The sequence below is a fragment of the Octodon degus genome, unplaced genomic scaffold, assembly GCF_000260255.1.
Source record: "Octodon degus isolate 3935 unplaced genomic scaffold, OctDeg1.0 scaffold00163, whole genome shotgun sequence".
NCBI classification, from domain to species: Eukaryota; Metazoa; Chordata; class Mammalia; order Rodentia; family Octodontidae; genus Octodon; species Octodon degus.
Genome location: NW_004524739.1, coordinates 5,505,877 through 5,513,822, shown reverse-complemented (window position 1 = coordinate 5,513,822; position 7,946 = coordinate 5,505,877).

The window sequence follows — 7,946 nt, the reverse complement described above, 5'->3', positions numbered from 1 at the left end:
GGCCCACAGGAATGGATTGGGACCTTGTCTCACACTGATGATACCTCAGATGCTGGCCAGCTATGCGAACTGCCTATTTCCTAGAGCTGGAGTTCTTTTGATTTTTTTAACTAAATTCAAACCTGTAGATTCTCTCCTCCCTCATCCCAGGAAATAAAACAAAATAATGCTTTTTGACATTGTTTCTAGAATTTTAAAGTAAAAAATGATGGTACTATCCCAATTTTTATTTCTGAACACGAGAGTAGATTACCATAAAGGCAAGATCAAAACATTATACCCCCTAATTTCAAATAGACTGTTGACTCCCAAGGGTTTTGGTCAATACCGGCACAAAGCTTTTCCATTTGACATGCTTTGAATGTTGTTGTTTGGAGGAAGTGTGTATGTGCGTGTGTGTGTCTGTGTGTATGTGAGGGTCAGTAGTGTCCCATCAGTATCAGTCAGTGCCTGCCTGAGTTAGGAGAACTACATTCCTAGTTCTGTGTGAAAAGTGTGTATAAAGCAACATGAGACATTAGTCCTCATTTTGTCTTAAATTACAGACTAATGTTAATTGTTCTCAACTGGATTTTTTTCCCTAAAAATTCGAACAATTTTTTCTTTTGGGTTAAATGAAGTATTGTTAGCTGGAGCCAGTTTGACATGGTGAGAGAGATGTCAGACTGATGAAAGGTGTGCAGCCTGATTTAAAACCAAACCTAGAACCCTTTTAAAGAACAATAAAACATATTTTACACGCTTCTTGTGCATTTTTTTCCTGCCCCTAAACTGAGTCTTATTTATGCCTGCCTCCCTTTCTCTGGCTTCTATTCTCAAGGACTGTTTTGAAGTCTAATTTACTTGAAGGAATTGAAATAAAGATTGGGAAAATGGGCTGGTGAGATAGCTCAGTGGTCTAAAGCACCTGCTTAGGCAAGCTTAGGTGCAGGGGACTTTGGTTGCATCCCTGGGACCACATGCTGTGCCAGTCCTGAGGGCGGGCTGAGCCAGCCAAAAGAAAAGATTGGGAAGATGAAAGAGTTCTGCTATCCAGGTGTTCAATAAGGGTAAATTTTATCATGGTTAAGATACAAATGGTATATTCTCTAATTTGGACACAGCATAAGAGTTCATCTCATTCCACATGCATTTTTGGAAACGGGGAACTTTCCTTTATGAATGGATATCTATTCACCCAACAAGTTTACGTGCTAAGTGGGGCTGGGGAGATGGCTTAGTAGAATTAAGTGCTTGCCTGGCAAGCGCAAGGGCCTGAGTTCAATCCCCGGTTCTGGAAAAAAAAAAATAATAATGTGCTAAGGTAAAACATTGGTAATCCACTTTGGAGAAGATTGCTCAGTCTGGAGAGGGTAGTCAGATATATAGACATGAACATAAGTAACAGTGTGTGGTTGTAGTGCTTTGTTACTTAATCTTTGGTCTTGTTGCCTAATCCTTGGTACATGACTCCCCCAAACCAGGCTGTATTTCCTGACCTCTTGTTATGGTTTGTATATAGGTGTCCCCCAAAAGCCTCATGCAGTCTTGGGGCAGCTTCTGGAGGGTTTTTTTTTAATTTTATTTATTTGTGTGTGTGTGTGGCCAGCTCAGCCCACCAGGGGACTGGTCTGGCTGGCTTGTGGTGCTGGGGGATTGAACCGCGGTCCCTGTGCTTTGCTAAGCTTGTTCTAAGTAGGTGCTTTAGACCACTGAGCCATCTCACCAGCCACATACAATGATTATCTTATTTGGTCTTTGCTCTCCATTTTTTTTATTTTTATTTTTATTTATTTTTTTTCTGGTACTGAGGATTGAACTCAAGACCTTGCACTGGCCAGGCAGGTGCTTAGGCTGCTAAGCTGTCTTCCCTGGTCCTCACTTTTTTTTTTTTTAAGTCTGCAGAGCCGGGGATTGAACTCAGGCCCTTGGGCTTGCCAGGCAAGTGCTTATTCTACTGAGCTATCTCCCCGGCCCCTTCATTTTTGTTTTTTGAAATAGTCTTGCTGCATAGTTCAGTCTGGTCTTGGACTCAGCAGAAATCCTGCCCTGGCCTGAGTACTGGTATTACAGGCATGTGCCACTGTACCCAGCCCCGCCCAGCTGCTTTTTTCTTAATAGACCTATTTATTTGGAGTATTGAACCCTGGGTTTTCTACATCCTAGGAAAGTACCACTGAACTACGTCCTTGCTTTGTTGTTTCAAATTGAGACAGGGTCTTGCTAAATTACCCAGGATATCCTCAAATTTGTAATCCTCCTGCCTCAGCCTCCCATATAGCCAGGATTATTGTCATACTCCACAATGTCAGCTATGACAAATATTTAGCACCTTTCCCATCTTCGCTCAACTTCTGTCTTTTACATTTAGAAAACGGGGTGGGGGGGAGCCACAGGCTCTATCATCACATTTATCCACCCACCTGCATCTGTGCTATCTTCTAGTTACTATAGACAGATTGTCCTTATTTAAGGCCAGCTCTTGTATACTTGATTCCACCCCTTACCTGTTTAAAGGGCCCAGATTTAGTCTGTTTTTCTGTCCTGTTCATTAACTTTTTGTTCTGCTACATTTTTCCTTTTATAGCAAATACAGCCTATATACTGTACTTTTCTCTAGTGAGCCCACCCCAAAGAGGATTTTTTACTCCATGGGAACTGCTTATAGAAAGATCATCAGGACCCCTGTAGTGCTTAGTCCAATAGTCAATTCTTATCCCTCCTGCTTTTTTTTTTTTTTTTTTTTTTGAGACGGTCTCACTATAGCTGATCTTTTATTTATTTTTACCTTTTTGAGACATGGTCTCACTATGCAGTTCAGTTTGGCCTTGAGCTCACTTTGTAGCCCAAGCTGGTCTTGAACTCCCAGAAATCCTCCTACCTCAGCCTCCCAAGTTACTGGGATTACAGCTGTACGCCATATGTACTACTATAGCTTTTTTTTTTTTTTTTTTTTTTGCTATAGCTGATCTTGAACTCGGTAATTTCACCTCATCTCTTGAGTGCTGAATGTGACATGCTGTGTCCCCATGCCTAGTTTATAGCTTTTTGACAAACACAACATAGTTGATGACTCCTTTGAAATACTTCAGTTGGGCTGGGGAGATAGCTCATAGGTGCCTGCCTGGCAAGTGCAAGGTTCTGAGTTCGGTCCCAGGTATCGCAAAAAAAATAATGGAAAATAAATGCTTCAGGAAATTTGCACATTAGTGCCCCTCCCCCATGTTCACATGCTAAATCCTTGGAACCTGTGCATACTACCTTACATGGTGAGAGTGACTTAGAAGATGTGATTAAGTGTAGGGTTATTTTTGTCTTCCATTTCTGGGGATTGAAACCAGGGTGTGGTGCATACTAAACAAGCACTACCACTGAGTTCTATTCCTGTCCACCTCGTTTAGGGTTTTTAAATGTGAAGAATGTCCTGGGTGACTGAGGAGAGCCTGATACAGCAGCAGAGGTTCTTAGGAGAGCCTTCCCTGGCCACGGTTAGAGGGATGGAACACTGATGGCTTGAAGATGGAGGAATGGGCCAAAGGATGGTGAGCAGCCTGGGAACCTGGAACCAGCAAGGAAACACTCTCTAGGAAGGAACTCTTCAGCTGATACCTTCATTCTAATCCCATGTGGGTGTCCTACAGAAGTATAATTTGTTTTAAATTACTAAATTTAGGGAAACTTGCTAAAGCAACAATTGAAAACTAGAACAGAGGCTTATCTTTTGGACACCACAATGCGGGTTTTCCCCATTTTCGCCCAGTTCATTTGAGCTGGTTCTTCATTAGTGCCTTCATTTCCCTACCTGGATTCTAGTCTCCAGAGCCCATGCCCAACGTCTCCTCAACACCTCAAACTTCAGCTTCTGCTCAGATATAATTTCAGTCAGGTTCTCTACCTTACTTAAAATTGCCCTTGCCATGTCACTGGTGTGCTGTGGCCCTGTAAGCATGTCTCACCTTTTCATAAACTTTCTACTTTTCTCCTCACCAGAATGTAATCTGCATGAGAGGATGCTTATCCTCTTCTGTCTTGTTCACTGTTTTTAGTACCTTGGGTGGTGTCTGCTCAGTGCCGTAGGTCATGAATGGGAACAAAAGAGGCATAAACTGGTACTGTGGTACGAAGGTAACTATAGCTGTCCTGGAGCACATTATAAAGCTCCATAATGGTCATATTTGGGCTGGATTTTGTGTATTTTTTTTTTTAAACACACAAATGTTTTGGTTGTTACATGGTTTCACTACGCAGCTTGGACTCACGTTGATCCTCCTGTTTTCAGCCTCCCCAGTGCTGGGATCACAGGTGTGCACCACTACATCTGGACTCTGGCTGGCTCAGCCTGCCCTGGGGATGGGGTTGGCGCAGCATGCGGTGCTGGGGATCAAACCGCAGTCCCTGGGCTTGCCTATGCTTGCCTAAGCAGACACTAGTCCACTGAGCTATCTTGATGGCCCTTGGGCTGGATTTTGAAGAATGAGGTACAGAAGGTTGGTCTACAGTGAGCCAACTCTTCACATCTCCAAGATGGCTATAATAAAGAAATGAATAATAACAAATTCCCTCAAGGGCGTAGTGAAATTGGAACCATACATTGCTGATGGTAATGCATAGCAATGGTGCAGCCATTTCTGAAAGCAGTTTGGCAGATTCTCTGAAAGCTAAACCGAGTTGTATGTGAACCAGAAATTCCAGTATATGTTTCTGGGTATACACCTGAGATAATTGAAGACAGTCGCTGCTGGGATGGTGGGAAACGACTGCGCAAGAGCATAAAGTTTCTTTTTAGGATTATGAAAATATTCCAGAATCAGACAGTGGTGATGGTTGTACAGCAGTGAATGTACTACCACTGTATCGTATACTTAAAAAGTTACAATATGGTAGAATGGCCAAAATACCAGTTCCTTGTGTGCAACAAGGAAAGAACTGCCAACTGTACACCAGGAGGTAAGTAAGTATGTTTATTCAGGATCACGCAGTGGTAGGAACAGGCACGCTTGAGCCTCATCACAGCTCACACTTCGTTAGGGGCCAGGAAGGTAGCTCAAGTGCAAGGGCCTGAGTTCAATCTCTGGTTCCACCAAAAAACAAAACAAAACTCAGACTTCTGGTAGTGTCAGGCACCTCTGACATCAGGTAGCACCCACGTGGTCAGCCATGTCTGACTCCAGGTGTCTCCCGTTTTCATCTTTTACTGATGTCGGAATTAATGATCTGCCGCTTCAGGCACCACAACCTCCTAAGCTTAAACATGGATAATCACCAGGGTGGTGTTTCTGCACACAGCTGAATGAAGAGGAAGGAGTGTGCACCTCAGTTTTCCTGTTTTTGGTATCTGGAGTTGAACTTGGGATCTCATGCTTTCCAGGCAGGCAGCTGCACCACTGAGCTATGTTCTTGGCCCCTTCCTGTTTCTGACTGTATCTGTTAGGCTGGGGATGGAATTCATGGTAGAGTGCATGGTTAGCATGAGGCCTCGTGTTTATGCTCCAGTGTGCTAACACAGAACGGCATGCGCAAAGTTCATTTCAGGCAGAGAAAATCATACATGGGAATGAAGGAGCAAGATATATACGGGAGCACTTGTGATTTGGTCTTTCTGGAAAGTATGGATTTGTTTTGGGCAGATTCAGTTGTGGTCACTAGAAGATGTCTTTGTTCCCAGACATAACTGATCACACCAGCAGTAGGCAGTTGCCCCAAAGCTAACCAGCCTTTTTTGGCCATAGATCTTACTTCACATGAGGGCGATTTGGTGTAGTTCCCATGCATAAGTTGAGTTATATGTGAGATGAGCAGAGAAAAGATGAATGTCTTACTTTTCTCATTGCTGAGACAAAATATCCAACATGCAAAGAGGGAAAGGTTTATTTAGCTCAGTTTGTGGAGGTTTTAGTCCATTATCAGCTGGCTCCAAGGCAGGGGCAACAGTTAAGGTTGTGGAAGACAGCAAAACCATCGAGAGCAAAAAGAAGGGCAAACCTCTTTTTTTCCCCTATATTGTACGCAGGCTGCTAGGGTGGGTGTGGCACTCACACCCCAATCACAAACTCTAGATTTAGCTGCCTGCAAGATGCCCACTCCCATGGCTGCGGGAGGCTTGGAAGGATCCAGAAACAAACTATAACATTGGGGGAGGGTGGAATAGCAGCCCAGAGGAGCAGAGAGGTGAGACTGTGGCCCAGGAATAGGCGAGATGTCCCGTTACATGTTCAGATTTCCCCTTTCCCACAAAGCCCCACAGCCTGTCTCTCCCTGATGTCCTTTCTGTGGCTATACCCCTTTCCTTACCTCTTGTTTAAAGTAGTTCCAGTCAGTTTCTGAATAACTAAGAAGGCTTGCCTTGAAGGGATTATACAAATAGCCTGTGAAGTGCTATACTTGATGTCTATAGAAAGGGTACATATATACTATGCAGCATGCTAGCCACCGAGGATATGGTGACAAGCAAGAAATTCCCTTGGAGAATAAGCAAGTCATTTTCAGGGAGGTATCAGTGCTATAAGGATATAGATCCCTCAGCCTGCTAACGCAGGTCCTTCATCCCTCTGGCATAGACTTTCTAGCTTCCACTGCTGACCTTTGGGCCTTTTCAGCACAGATCCATGAAGTGGGCCTGCATGAGAATTTATTGTGGGCTTCAGGCCTCCAGTTGGACTTGTGGGAAAAGAAAGGCAGGGGATAGTGACTGGAGTTACAAATGGCATTATAGCTTGGGGGATTGTCGTGGTTGGGATTTTTACAAGGCAAACAATATACAGGACACATTTTAGATTATTTTATAAGGAGTTACCCAAGAATCATATACAAAGAGTGCAGGAAATCTGTCCAGACACTAAAGACCAAAGAATCCAGCTGAGGACCTGGATCCTAATGTCCTGCACGAGTCCAGATGAAAACCTAGAGCTCATAACAATGCCTCCCACAAGTCCAACTGGAGGCCTGAAGCCCGTAATAAATTCTCATGCAGGCCTACTTCATGGATCTGTGCTGAAAAGGCCCAAAGGTCAGTGGTGGAAGCTAGAAAGTCTATGCCAGAGGGATGAAGGATCTGTGTTAGCAGGCTGAGGGATCTGAGCTGGAGCTAGGAAGCAACGCTCAAGGTAAGCACCTCATCTGTTCTGCCTTTTATGCTGCTGGCAACAACCCTCAGGTGGGTCTCCTGCACGTACCACCAGGCTAATTTAATTCATTTGGGTGTAATAAGTTGGCCACCAGTTAGAAATCCACTACAGGTATCTACACCCCTGTAACGATTGCTGTTTGGGAGACTGACGCAGGAAGATCCAAAGTTTGAAGACAGTCTGCATGCCTTAGCCAGACCCTCTTTCAAAATAAAAAAAAAAAATAAAAAGGCCTGGAGATGTAGCTAGGTTTGAGGCTATATTGATCACGTTCCTGTTGCTGGGACAAAATATCTGACACCTGCAACTTAAAGGAGGCGAGCTTTATTTTGGCTCATGATTTTCAGAGGATTTAGTCCATGGTTAGTGGGCTCCAAGGCACAAGTCACATATAAAGGAGCCTGGGTGGGATGAAGTTTCTCAACCTAGGTGACCAGGGAGCAGAGAGAGGGAGAAAGAGGAGCTGGAGTTGAGAATATTCCCTTTTAAGGGCCAGCTAGAAAGCTCAGCGGACTAAAGCACCTGCTTAGGAGGTGCAGGGACCATGGTTCAATCCCGTGTACCGTGCCGGTGTGCTGAGACAGAGATTGAGACTGGGCATGGTGGCACACAAGCCTGTAATTCCAGCACTTGGGAGGTTGAAAACAGGAGAAAAAGGAGAATCGCTATGAGTCTGATCTGTGTAGTGATACCCTGTAGATCCTATACTAAATACATTAAATAAAAAAAGAATATTCCCTTTTAGGCTGGGTGTGGTGGTGCACAACTGTCGTGCGTGGCCTTGCCTGCAAGAACGACGCGACCACTGGTTGGTTTTCTGCGCAGCTCTTTATTGTTCTCTTG